Source organism: Capsicum annuum, chromosome 8 (assembly GCF_002878395.1).
Source record: "Capsicum annuum cultivar UCD-10X-F1 chromosome 8, UCD10Xv1.1, whole genome shotgun sequence".
Taxonomy (NCBI): Eukaryota; Viridiplantae; Streptophyta; class Magnoliopsida; order Solanales; family Solanaceae; genus Capsicum; species Capsicum annuum.
This window is the reverse complement of record NC_061118.1, coordinates 108,599,439-108,614,136: the sequence shown is the minus strand read 5'-3', so window position 1 is coordinate 108,614,136 and position 14,698 is coordinate 108,599,439.

Genomic DNA, 14,698 nt, shown 5'->3' with positions numbered 1-14,698 from the left:
CCCACAACTTTTATGGACTTGATGAATAGGGTGTTCGAGACATTCATAGAGGTATTTGTGATAGTCTTTGTACATAATATTCTAGTTTATTCGAGATCAAACGAGGACCATGCTAGTCACTTACGATAGGTGTTTGTAGTGGGATGTTTTTGGTGTGTATTTGGGCCCTTAATTACGCTTCTCTTGCACATACACTTGGACGACTTCAATACACACCCACAAGAGTCCATCTACGTGATCTCACTCATATTATCCTCCCCTTCTTGAAAAGGATTCGACCTCGAATCCATACCTTGCAAGTCAAGAGAAGACAAACAAGTACACATCCTCATGACATGAGGGGTTAGGGTTACCAAAACTAATACATTAACATGCCATACTGAGGCAGGAAAAATTTGTTTTAATCATAAGAAGATTAGTATAACCACGAGTCCTTTGTTTTAATCATAAGAAGATTAGTACAATTGCTACAAAGGAAGTGGCTCGGAGAAGCATCAAGACAAAAGGAAAATAGGCTGAGAGTCATCCTTTCCCACCATAAGATGGTACCGGGATCAAATAGAAAATTTTACCAAGGGCCTAAGGTGAGGCTAGCCCTTTCTTCCCCTAGGATGTCACTCCCACATTCATGCACAAAAACATTTTTATACACATGATCTCTATGAAAAAACTAATTTCAATGCTTTTACCACACAAAATGTTCAAAGAGTCATGCGCATTATCAAGATCAATTCTATAGACACCATTACTAACTTGAGAATTTTTAAACACACTATTCACATGCTCAAGTAGTGAACTACATTTAAGTGTAAATTGATCATCATGCACACCAAGAGTACTACCAAGAGTACTCATTTCTGAGACTACACATTCCTTGCCCATAAGAGTACTTCCATCTTTCAAGAAGAGATTTCCATCTTTAGGAGGAATGTCGTCATACCATAGTGGGTTAACATATTGGCTATAGCCTTCAAGGTAAGCTATACCATCATTTTCACCACTAGGTTCATTAGGAGTGTTTATATCATCTTCAAACAAAACATTTAACTTAAAGAGAGCATGATCTATATCACAGAAAGATTTAGAACTAGCAAGTGCTTCGCTCTCTATAAGTTCATTATCAAGTACCAAATATGTTTCAATCTCCTCTTTACCTTGGTGTGGGTCGAGGTAGCCTACCTCTTCCTTCGGGAAGCTCTCAATGCAAAGTGCTTGGACAATTGGATTTTGTGGGTAGAGTTTGGGTAGCAATTGGCGTATAATTTCAATGTGCTATTTCATATCTTCAATATTGTCATTAATACGATCACATGTGGCATTGAAATTATGGGCAGCCATTGTACCTAACAAAAAAGACACAACAAACAAAGAAAACAAACACACTTGTTAGATCAAAAATACCTCACCACGCTCTCACTCTCGGTTTTACCTCACACTTGGTTTCACAAGTGTTGAAAGTCGGCTTGTACTCTGATTGAGTGTCGAGTCTACTCTTGTCCCAGAATGGATTTTTGTTTGAAACTCAAACAAAATCTTGTAGAACTTGAGTCAAGAACTATCAACGAATTCAAAAGGATAAAAGTACACAACAAACGTAAACACGAACAAACGGACACAAAACTAATTTACAATCTAGTAGGAGTTTACTAGCTTGTCAATTAGCGTTTGGACCAATCAAACCAAACTACGACACAATAAAAATAAACTAAGAAAATCTCAAATTTGAGCCAAAATTGTTGTGTGAACAGTAACAATGATGATGTGGAAGCACATAATTGGTTGCAGTTTCTAACAATTTTTAATTTCACAATTTGGACTTTGGTGGAAAATGTTCAATGGAGGGAAATACAAACTAGTCTTTGGAGCTCCTTTTTCTATTCAAATTTCAAGACTTAAAAGTCTTTGACTAGACTTGTACTTCTCCTTAAAACAAGGACCCTTGTTTTATGAAAAATGTTGAGATGTGATGTAAAGTCTTTTTGGTGGTCGGGGGTCTTTAAAGATTCAACAAATACTACACCTTGTCTTTCACCTTTTCAAGATCTAAGTTCACTTTAATATTAACAAGGTGATGAATATGGTGAAGAACTTCAAGAACACAACAGCCACAACAAGAACAACCAACAACAATCTCCCAAGAAAAAAAACAAGTCCACCAAAACAAGGTCAACAATCTCACGGCTAAGACCACAAGGGTAGCAACAACAATCGACTAAGTCCCCTTTGTGTTGTGTTTTCGATTTTACAAAAGGTATTGTTGAACAACAAGAATACAATAACAACCTTTCAAGATCTACAACACCACCACAACATAAGGCCTTCAACTCGGTCAAGGCTAGAAGAACAACAACAGCATCCAATCGGCCACACTTTGTTCACAACAACAATATTAACAATTCAAGCTCAAGTTTGGGTCGACTCAAAGTGTTAGTGAGGAACAAAACTAACATTACGAACACACAAGACAAGAAAAATACTCTGAAACCTAGACTCAAGAACAAATCTCGGCCAAGAAAACCACAAGAACATAATTTGAGCCAAGACAACAACAATGGACAGATTGCAATTTTTCTTTCTGAAATTTTCAGCTTTTAAACAACTTTTTTTTTTTTAATTTTCTAACAAGGAAGCCCAAGATTGATCTTTTAGAAACAAGATCAAGCCATGCTTTGATACCAATGACATGGAAAAACAAGGGGAACAAGAAACAATTCCAAAACAGTCCACTAATCTTAAGGATTTGAGGACTAAGAGGGAGATCACTCTCGGATTCACTACAACAAAACAATATGAGATAACAACGGTGCATTTGACACCAAAAATAGCAGCAACACAATGATAACAAGATGAACACAGTGAGAACAAATTTTGGATTCAAGAAGGACACAAAACAACTATGAATCTACATAGTGCAATAAGATAAAGATTGATAGATAGATCAAATGAGGGAATAATATTAACAACCCAAGAATTGTTACACCCTTGGACCTTTAATACTACACACAACACAAACCTATCTCTTACGTTGACACAAGAGTGACCTCGATCTTCCAAGCATCCAACATTTCCAAGCTTGAATCTAACACGAGTGATTCCACACTCAAGTTGATTTCCCTAGTTGCTATGTTTCGGCCAAGAGGCCATTCACTCAAGAGAGGGTGTTTCAATTTTACAACTTTCAATATTCAATCAAAACTAATGAATGAAACCCTAAAAGGTTCTATTTATAGATATTACAAAAATAGTGTGAAATGTCCATAATAGCCCTTCAAGAGTGAGCTGACCCTTTAGTGTTTGTAGTGGGATGTTTTTGGTGTGTATTTGGGCCCTTAATTACGCTTCTCTTGAACACACACTTGTACGATTTCAATACACACCCACAAGAGTCCATCTACGTGATCTCACTCATATCAGAAATACCTTTTGCTATTCTAGCTCGACAAGTTAAAAAGTTAAGGAATAATGAAATAGCTTCTGTAAATGTACATTAAACCAGCAAGTAGAAGAGATGATAGCCTAAAGGACTATAAAAAACACGAAATTGGTCACTATGATGCAAATTCCAGTAACCAAATAAAGAGAAAACAACACATAGAATGGAGATAAAGAAGAAGAATGCTTGAAATTAAAGGATAGATAGAAAGACTCTTACTCCTATTCAATGATTAGCACTAGAAGATGTTTCAAATCTTCAAACAGACCTCACAAATAAGAGTTCAAACCTTCCTCTTAGGTGACCTAAAGGACTTACACTTCCTCAAGCACACCTTTCTTGCCAAATCATCCAAGACAGGTGAAAACCCTAACTTTCAAATGTTCATGGACCAAGTTTTTGTTCTAAGAGTTACAACTACAAGACTAAAGCTACAAAATATGAGTAATACTCAATTTCAATTCATCAAAGTTCAAGGAAAATGCAAGCTTAAAGGGTCTATTTATACTTATTACAACTAAATGACCAAAATACCCTTAATGAAGGGTGCTCCTTTGGAGTGTAGAAAGAGAGTCTCAAAAGACCATAATGTCCCTAAGTTGAGGCACCTTTGGAGTGTATTCAATGCTACCTTAGAGTGTATTAAAATCTCTTCTTCATATCGCTAAGCTCTTATTTGCATGAACAAGGCTTGAAAGACTCCAAAGGGGTCTTTAATCCGCAACTTGAACCTTTGAAAATACCTCGTACTCTTTGTGGTCTTCATGCTTGTATCATCCTCTCCATCTTGAAAGGAATTTGTCCTCAAATTCACACCTGGCAAAACCAAAAAGGGAAGAAAACAAACACACAATCCTCTTGGTATGAGGGTTAACATTAGTACCACAATTATATCATCACTCTAAGGTGATTCACACTTAACATATATCCACTTATATTTGGTATTTGACATGAAAACCGTAGCATATAGGATATCAAAGACATGAATAGCATCAATATCAAAAGTAAGTTAGCACGACCAGCAACTATAACCTTCACATTTCAAGAGTATTCCGGCAGAGGTTAGCCATTCCTTTTACTAGAGAGTCAAACTCAAAATCATCTTCATTCTAGAAAGGAAAACAGCTACCATGCTTACTACCTCTACATAATATCAATTCAAAATTAACATGGTTATCATCATAGGCAAAGAGGTAGTATAGGAAGGAATCAAGTGTGAAGGCATCAACCAAGGTAATATCATCTACAAGAGGGTCATGTAGTTTGTGAAGACCCATGCCACATGATAATGGAACCGTATTCAAGTTATAAGTGCTATCACTAGATGGACACAAATCATTCTTACGAAAAGAATTGATTTTGTCATCTAAAGGATCAGCTAGTGCTTGCGTACTCACAACAAGAGTTTGTTCCTTATACAACCTATCAACACCAAGAGTATCACAAAAGGGAGATTCATACACTTCTTGACTAGTCCAATCCGAAACTACACCACTTGGCTACTACAAGCCATATCACAACAATTTAAGTTTTTAGGAGTGTAGAAAACAGCTTTGTTACCTTGTAGATTATGAGAAGTGTTTTCTTCACTTGGTTTTGCATCATGGAATCCTCATGCTCCACATTACAAGGGAATATGTCAAGGTTTCCCTTTGGATTCACTTCTTCCTCGCTTATTCCAAAATGGGGAATTTCGGCCAAGAACTTGAAGGAAAATTCCTTGGGATTTTCCTCAGGACTTCTAGGGTCTTAAAGTTGCACATGAGAAGATAAAATAATAGGCAAAATGCTAGTATTTGGCTTAGTAAATAAAAAGGGTCCTTCGTGGAGAAGATCCACAATCAAGTATTTTTTTCCCTTCCAACTTCACTACCCATGGTTTTCCCTTCCTTTTCCCTTCTTTGTTCACATTCTTCTTGTACCTCACTAATAATTTTCTCTCCATCTTGAGGCTTGGCCTCACTCTCTTTGGTTTCTAACTTATGGAGAGGAGGCATTAGATTTTTTAAAGTATAGGATCTTTGGACTTGAGGTGTTTGGAATTGTGGAGATTTTGGTGGACCTAGTCTATCAATCCTCGCTCTAATTCTAATCATATCACCCCTCATTGAATCCATATCACTCCTTATTACATTATTTCCGCTCTTCATTTCTCGACTCAAGGACTTCATTTGGGCCATCAGAGCTCCCATAACATCATTTCCCAAAGGTTGGGAAGTAGTACCTTCGGTTTCCATGGAAAATATACCTATGAAGTGCAAAAAACAGCAAGCAAAATAACCTACAAAACGATTAAATGAGTCAGTTCAAAAGCCTCACTTCACTCACACTCAATGATACAAGTATGAACACGAGGATGGACGTGTGAAAGTGTAATGAACCTGAGGCTTGGAGTGTGCAAGAAAGATGCAAAAGAGGTCCTAAAATGATGATACAAGTACGACCACGAGGATTGATGTGTGAAATGTAATGAACCTGAGGCTTGGAGTGTGCAAGAAAAATGCAAAAGAGGCCCTAAATCATACACCAAAACCGAACCTACACTACACTCCATGAGCTGTATTTTGAGGCTTTTCATTAAAGGGCCTTTTGGTCATTTTGTATTCTAATTGTAACCTGATATAAATAGAACATTATAGGTCATTTTGTCTTAGTTTTTGATGAATATGAATATTGCATAACATAGAAAAAGAAAGTCCTCTTTCCTTGAGGTAAATCTAAAAATTGGAACTAGGTAACAATAAGAGGGTGGAATAACTTTTGTTGTTTGTTTCCTTGAAAACTTAGGTCTTGAGGCTCATGATTACCTCTTTGTCCAAGTAAGAACTTGATGTTGCTATTCATTTGTCTTAGGGTCCTTTCTCATTGTTAGGGTTCTTAGATTTGTGAATATTGTATGTCAAGTTACTATCCTTTTTATATCTTGTTATTGCAGAATCTAAATATGGTTGTTTTTGTTGTCATATTGTTCATCACATTTTTGTTATGTTTGTGGCTATTTTGGGTGTCAAATATACCTTTGTTTCCTATATTCTTGTTATATTTGTCAAATCTGAGTGAGGTCTCCATCTTAGTCCTCAAATCCCTAAGATTAGTGGACTGTTTTGGAGTTGTTTCGTGTTTCTATTATTTTTTTGTATCATTTGGTATCATAGCATGGCTTGATATTGTTCCCACAAGATCAATATTGGTCTTGTTAGTTGAAAAATCAAAAAAATTATTAAAAAAAAAACTAAAAACTAAAATTTCCAGAAAATAGCAATCTGTCCACTTTGTGTTCTTGGCCAAAAATTGTGTTCTTGTTGTATCTTGGCCGAGATTTTTGCTTTTCTTAAGTTTTCTAGTGTTATTATTGCTCTTCACTAACTCTTAGAGTCTATATCTTGATTTGAGCTTTTGTTGTTGATGTTGTTATTGTGAACTTGGACTTGGCCAATTGTTGTTGGTATTGTTGTTGCGGGTTCAAGACTTGAACATGTGATGTGTTGTTGGTTCAAGTTTTGAACGTGTATTGTGGAGATTGTGTTATGGAATTTAAGCTTGGAAATTTGTAGTTGTTTTTTGGGAGGTCCAACTTGAAACTTAGAACTTCAAGACTCAAAGTTTGTGTTCTTGGTGTTCATGGTGTTCTTCACCATCTCCATATATTATTGAAAAAAAAAAGTGGTTGTTGATCTTAGAAGTTGAAGAAACAAAAGAGTGTGTATTATGTTAGTCTTGCAAGTTATAGATCCAAGTTTCAAGGTGTAGTACTTGTGACTCAAAGACTTTTGCTACACACTAAAGGCTTTACATCACTTCTCAACCACTTTCCCATGAAACAAGGGTCCATGTTTTAAGAAAAAGTACTATAAAAGTCAAGTCTTGAAAACTTGAATTTGAAAAGGCTCCAAGACTTGTTTGAATTTTCCTCCTTAAAACAAATTCCACCAATTCCTAAATTGTAAATTGACCAAGACTTGAAATTGGACAACAAAAATTGTTAGAAAACGCAACCAATTACGTGCTGCCACATCATTTGTGTTACTGTTCATGCAATAATTTTGGCTCAAATATCAGATTTTCTTAGTTTGTTTTTATTGTTCCGTAGTTTTGTTTGATTGGTCTGAATGCTAATTGACAAGCTAGTAAACTCCTAATAGATAGTAAATTAGTCTTTGTGTTTGTTCATTCGTGTTAAGCGTTTGTTGTGTGCTTTTCTCTTTTGTGAATTCGTTGTGTCTTCTTGGTTCAAGTTCGTAAACAAATTTTCTTTTGAGTCAACTCAAACAAAAATCTATTTCGGGCAAAGACAGACTCATCCCTCAATCACTCATGAAGTACAAGCCGGCTTTCAACACTTGTGAAACCAAGTGTGAGGTAAAAATCGAGAGTGAGAGTGTGGTGAGACATTTTTGAGCTAACAAGTTTGTTTGTTTTGTTGTTCGTTGTTGTCTTTTATTTTAGGTACTATGGCTGCCACCAAATCCGTGACTTATTGTTCTTGTTCCATTGTTGTTGTTCTTCATCTTGTTGTTGTTAACATAGTTTATTGTTAGCTGTTTTTAGGTGATAAATACATCAATACATTGTGTTCTTGTTGTGGTTTGTTGAATCCGAGCGTGGTCTTCAAAAGGGTCCTCGGATCTTTGATCTTGGGAACTGATTTTAAAGTGTGTTTCGTGTTGTCCTTCTAATTCATGTACATTAGATCCACAAAAGGTGAAAGACCAAGTTATAGTACTTGTTGGTGAAAGACTTGATCACATTACTCAAAAGACTTGACAACCACTTTTCACCTACTTTCCTTGATTTAAGGACCTTGTTTCAAGGAGAAAGTACCAAGAAGGTCAAGACTTGTTTTGAACTTGAAAATAAAGCTCCAAGACCAAATTTCCCTCCATTAATCAAATCCACCATTTCCAAATTGTAGATTGGTCAAGACTTGAAATTGGAGAGTAAAATTTTCACAAAACCGAGGCCAATAGTGAACTGCCAGATCAGTAAATTACTGTTCACACAACATTTTGAGTTCAACTTTTAGATTTCTTAGTTTCATTTCATTGTTTCTTAGTTTTTTTTGTTGGTTTGAACAGTAATTGACGACCTAGTAATCTCCTACTAGCTTGTTAGTTAATTTTTGTTCCCGTTTGTTCGTGTTAGCGTTATTTTGTGATTTTCTTATTTTTGAATCATAGAATTTCTTGGTTGATAGCCTAAAGGCTATGAACACACGAAATGGACACTAGATATGCAAAAATCAGCAAGCACACAAAAGGAAAAACTACACTTAGAAGGGAGATGAAGAAGAATGCTTGAAATTAAAGGATGATAGAAAGACTATTACTCCTATTCAATGATTAGCACTAGAAGATGTTTCAAAATCTTCAACACACCTTACAAATAAGATTTCAAACCTTCCTCTTAGGTGACCCAATGGAAACACACTTCCTCAAGCACACCTTTCTTGCAAAATTATCCAAAACAAGTGAAACACCAACTTCAAATGTTCTTGGACCAATTTTCAGATTCTAAGCTACATACTAAGGACTAAAAACTACAATGAGAAATACTCAATCAATTCATCCAAGTCTTCGGAAAATACAAGCTAAAGGGTCTATTTGTACTTATTACAAATAATGACAAAAATACCCTTAATGAAGGGTGCTCCTTTGGAGTGTAAAAACAGGTCATTAAAAGACAAGAATGCCCTTAATGAACCCCCAAATAGAGGCGGTTTTGGAGTGTATTTCAAAGCTCCTCTTCACACTTTAGCATATACACTCCAATAGGTAAACTCATGAAATAATCACAAGCTTCCAACTTCGTGAACATTACTTGAAGACCATGTAGCTCTTTGACTTGATTCCTTGTAAAAGTTCTTGTGCTTTTGGTGCTTCTCATGATTGTATCATCCTCTCCATCTTGAATGGAATTTGTCCTCAAATTCACATCTAGCAACACCAAAGAGAGAAGTAAACAAGCACACAATCCTCATGGTAGGAGGGTTAGCATTAGTACCATAAATGATATAACCATGCCAAGGAGGTACATTCTTGGAATATATCCAATAATCCTTTGTTATGATCATAAAACACTTACTACAAGCATCACAAAGGACTTGGCTAAGATAGACATCAAGGAAAGAGGAGTGCAACAAAAGACCATCATATATATCAACAAGCCAAGGTTGTTCACATTTGAAATACATCCACGGGTCCTTTGTGTGTGACATGATAAGCTTAGCATGAATGGAACAAAGGAGGTGGTTTTGGAAAATATCAAGAGATAAGGAAACTAAAATGCTCTTAATGGCTTCACTATACCCAAAAGGTAAGACTACCTTTGGCTTAGGAACCATAAGATACATTTGTTTCATTATCTCTACAAAGGACCTCATCAAATATGGTGCCACTATTGTTCCTATGGTCCACCTCATCCACATATCATCATCATTCAAACAATGAAACCAGCCACCAAACTTCCTACCTCTACACAATTCAAATTCAAAATTAATATGCTTATCATCATAGCTAAACAGGTAGTATAGAAAGAAATCAAGTGTGAAAACATCATGCCAAGGGGGTACACTTTTAAAATACAACCAAAAATCCCTTTTTTTTAACCATGAAACATCTAATATGAGCATTATAAAGGATATGAATAAGACAAACATCACGGAAAAACAAGCACAAATCGAAATAATCCATTTTCCTTCCCACTAGTACACCAGGATCAAATGGATAAAGTGGCCAAGGGAATAAACCGAGGCTACTCATTCCATTTACTAGGTATCACACTCACCCAAAGCATTATCAAAGAGGGAAGCATGTACTTCTACACTAGACGTACCCAAAATCACATCATAATATTTTAAACTCAAGGGAGTGTAGAATGTACCCAAGTTACCTTGGTTTGTACTAAGGCAGCCCAATAGTGTGTGAATACTCTTGTCACTTGGTAATATGACCTTATTCAAGTTATAAGTGCTAGCACTAGATGGACACAAATCATTTTTACGAAAAGAATTGATTTGTCATCTAAAGGATCAACTAGTGCTCGCATACTCACAATAAGAGTTTGGTAATTATGCAAACTAACAAAACCAAGAGTATCACAAAAGGAAGATTCATACACTTATTCACTAAGACAATCCAAAACTACACCACTTTGGCCACTACTAGCCACTTCACAGCAATTCAAGTTTCTAGGAGTGTAGGAGAGAGCTTTGTTACCTTGTAGATCATGGTAACTTTTTTCTTTACTTGGTTTCACATCGTGGCAGCCCTCATGCCCCACATTACAAGGGAATAGGTCAAGGTTTCTATAGTGCCCCGTATTTTCCACCTCTAAGCTCTAATCCAAGTGATTCTCATGTGAATACAAGTTTCATGATCATTATACTAGTCTATGGAGTAGTTTAGAGGTGGAAAATGTTTATAGAAATGACATAGAACAAGGTTGAGCTAAGACCATTGATTCATCCAAAGTTTGACATTCAATTCTATAAGGGTCCACTTCAAACGTAAATATCTCTTAATATACATAGAATTTTTCATTCCAAGACCTATTAAATTATATATAATTGAGTTAGCTTTCCAACGATATCAATTTTGCAAAAATACGATACCCAAGCGAAGAGTTATGCCTATTTTTGTGAGAGGCAGTAAGGGTGTGCGATGGGCAATGCGCCGCCCAATCAAATGTGTGCGATTGGGAGTGCGAGGCACACTTAAATATCTACCATAAGGTGTACGACGCACACCTTAAGGTCTTCCATGGGTTGTGCGCCGCATACCTCACTTTCAAGTACCAAAAACACCCCTATATATGTCTGTAACACGAGATTAAACTCCCACAACATCAAAATAAGTTTACTTTCTCTCAAAATCACCGAGAACAACCTATAGAGTTTCAATATAAAAACCCCAATAGCTAGATATTCAACCCTGAGAATTTTATAATTTTTACATATTCAGAATCCCCATTACAAAGGCTACGAGTGACACCCAAAAGTTTGTGAGTAGCATTATGTCATTCGGAGAGTCATTCAAAGCTTCAAGTTTAAGGTATGTGGGGTTTTTCAATAAGAACACCCTTTCGTTCTTGTGCCCAAAAATACTTTCTTTTATGAAGTTATGGATTTTATATGTTTTACTATGATTTTGAAGCTTGAATTTATATCCTACACTGATTATCATTAGATTATGATGTTTTTGATATTTTAGAAGTGAAATTATATGAGAATGATAATATTTTTGGGCCTTATGGCTAAATTTCCAGATTTTGAAGGAAGTTATATATGTTTATGATGTAAAGCTTGAACCTTGATAAATTTTCATATGATGTTGAGACATGAATTTTGAACTCTAATTGATATTATTTTTTTTTATAAATCATGTGTTATAAACACTTTGTGTTTGAATGGATTGAGATAATAAGGAAACTTTGACCTTTTGGTCGTAAAAAGTGGTTGATTTGAACTCGAGATGAGAGAAGAAATCCACTTTTATAGATTATTATAAAAAGGGTAGCATGATGGCTCTTGTTCTGAATTATTGAATTGTTTATTTGTGGATTTTCTTTTGAAAAGACTTGAGCTAAGTTCGGGAGTAGTCTTTAGCACCGAGCGGGAGGTATAGTAGGATTAGTACTTCCCTAGAACTACATGCCCCCATAAGTTGTGAGCCTGAGGATAATTTATATAGTGATCATTAGAGTTTGGATTGATGATTTAAGGTCCTACTTCGATGGCAAGGATAGGACAGCTCTCTCCAATGTGGGTTAGACGTTGGACTCCATGTAGCTCACATGGTTTATGTCAATTCTAAGAGACTCCCAATGTGTGTGTGTGTGTGTATTCTCCTATCTAATATGAAAAGTCTTATTCTTCCATCTTAGATGAAAACATATTTGTTTGAAAGACTGAGTTTGAGAAAGTCATTATTTTCAAAAGATGTAATGAACATATATTCCAAAGAGAATTGTTATGAGATTTGATTGCTTTGATGATTTGGAATTGAGATGGAAGTGAATTGAGATTTATTATGATGACTCATATGTTTCACCCAATATATTTTACTCTCTTATGATTATGATGATTTTAATTCGAGGTAAGTGAGTCATTTATATCAGCATGTATAATTTTATAAACTGTGATGATATTAAGATATTATTTTATATATGCATTTCAACCCCATATACTCAGTACATTTCCATGGTACTGACCCGCATATTCGTATGTGGGCTACATTTTCTCGGAATGTAGGTACAAGGTATAGTGTACATCTTTAGATCCAGTCAGTTCGTGGCATCCAATCAGCAGGTGATGAGTCCTTTTGATTCAAGGGCTTAAGTTAGTTATACAATTCGACAAGTGTTGTATTTTGTTTATTCAGTAGTATTGAGTTGGGTTAGTAGGGAGTCATGACCCGGTTTGCCTACAGCAAGTACTAGTAGAGGCTTCATAGACAATCAGTAGAAGTTGATGTATGTCATTTCAATTTTGATTGTAAAAGCAGAGTTGTAATATTATAAATTTACTTTTGTATCTATCATACTCAGAAAAGAGTTATTTTCCGCAGATTTGTATAGATTTATACTTTTTGTTCAATTGCTTATGAGTTATGCCAGTAGAAGGGTTAGCTTGGGGTCAATTGTGATCCTAAGCACCATGTGACGTCTTAGGACCCAATTTTGGGGCGTTACAAACTTGGTATCAGAGCATGGAGTTCAAGGGTCCTAGGGTTTCTATGAAGCCGTATCTAGTAAAGTCTTGCAGAACGGTATGGAGACGTCTATACTTTTCTTCGAGAGGCTACAGGGCTTTTAGGAAATGTCTCCATTCTTTTAAGTCTTAAATCGTGCTATAGAAAAGTTCTCCAAGAAACTTATACAGATTCTCATCTTACTCTAGTCAGGCCATCTCTGCCTTATTTCCAAGGTATTAGAAACAGTTGAGCTTAATTCTCCATAGATAGTTATGGAATTGTAAGAGAGCTACAAAAGTATCCTATCAGTACTTTTGAGTTCCTAAAATTGAAGTGCTTTATCAGGCCTCTAGAATCATGCACTAAGCCCGAGTCAGATATGCTTTCAAATTTCTCCTCAAAATCCATAATGATAATCTATACTTCTCTATCTATGTACTATTCTTGAGGTAACATGTTCGACAAGTTACAATTTTCTCCCCATTTCCTCCCTAGATAATGCTCTTATATTTGCTGGCAAAAGTTTCAGAAGTTTCATAAAGTGGCTTGAGAGGAGCCTTCTAGTGTGTTATAAGTCCTTCAAATTTAAGTTATGTCCTCGTTCTTATGAGTTATTTAATTAAGATAGAGTAAGGTGTATTTTTAGATCGTTGAATGTTGTGTGTTAAGTTTCTATCTCTTGTATTATATAATCTTGTTATCATTATGTTTGTGAAAAATCAAAGTCTAATGAAGCTGTGTGAGACCTATTTCGATTCACTAGCATAGTTGCTTTGTTATTCATATAATTTTCTTAATCAAAACACAAAACCTAAGTCTAGTGAAGATGTGTGAGGCCTATTTTGATTCACTAGCAACTTGTTGTTTATCTTGTTGTTTTGGTGTTAGTTGAAAGAATGGGTTTCTGTGTAGTGGTAGAAGTAGTAATGTTTAGTTGAAAGGCTTGTGTTAGTTGAACTTGTGGGTTTAGAAGTGTAGTGGAAAGAATGGTGATAAGGGCGATTTATTGAATATGTATAGCTGAATTTTTGCTTATGATTGAATTAGTAATGAAGTGATATAACCTTGTTTGTTGTTTAGTAATGTTAGAGAAGGAGATTATTAGTTAAGGTGGATTGTTGATTGCTTGTAGTATGAAAAGAGTTATTGATGGTATTTGTTGTGCTAGGAAAGTATAGGTTATGATGGAAGAAATCGGTGGCTGAGTATTGTTAATTTAGGCTTTCCTGAGATTACAAGAGGAAGTTTAGTTGAAATTTATAGAGCTATTAAAGTAATTTAGGTGTGAAGATGGTAAATAGTAATGATGTGAAGAAGGAGTATGTGTTAACAGATTACGAATAAGATAGGCCATATGATTATCATCGATTGTCATTGTGTACTAGTTTTTCTTAATGCTACGTTCTATAGTTTTGAAGTAAAAATTGTGTGTGAGATTGCGTTGTAAATCATATTTAGCTCTAGACATTAAGTTTGAACAGTTGATGGTCCGGTTGTTGATGCAAGTTATATGGAGATGATCTAGTAGGCCTGAACAGTGTATGCAAGATTATAAGATCATGTGTTCGTAATTAAG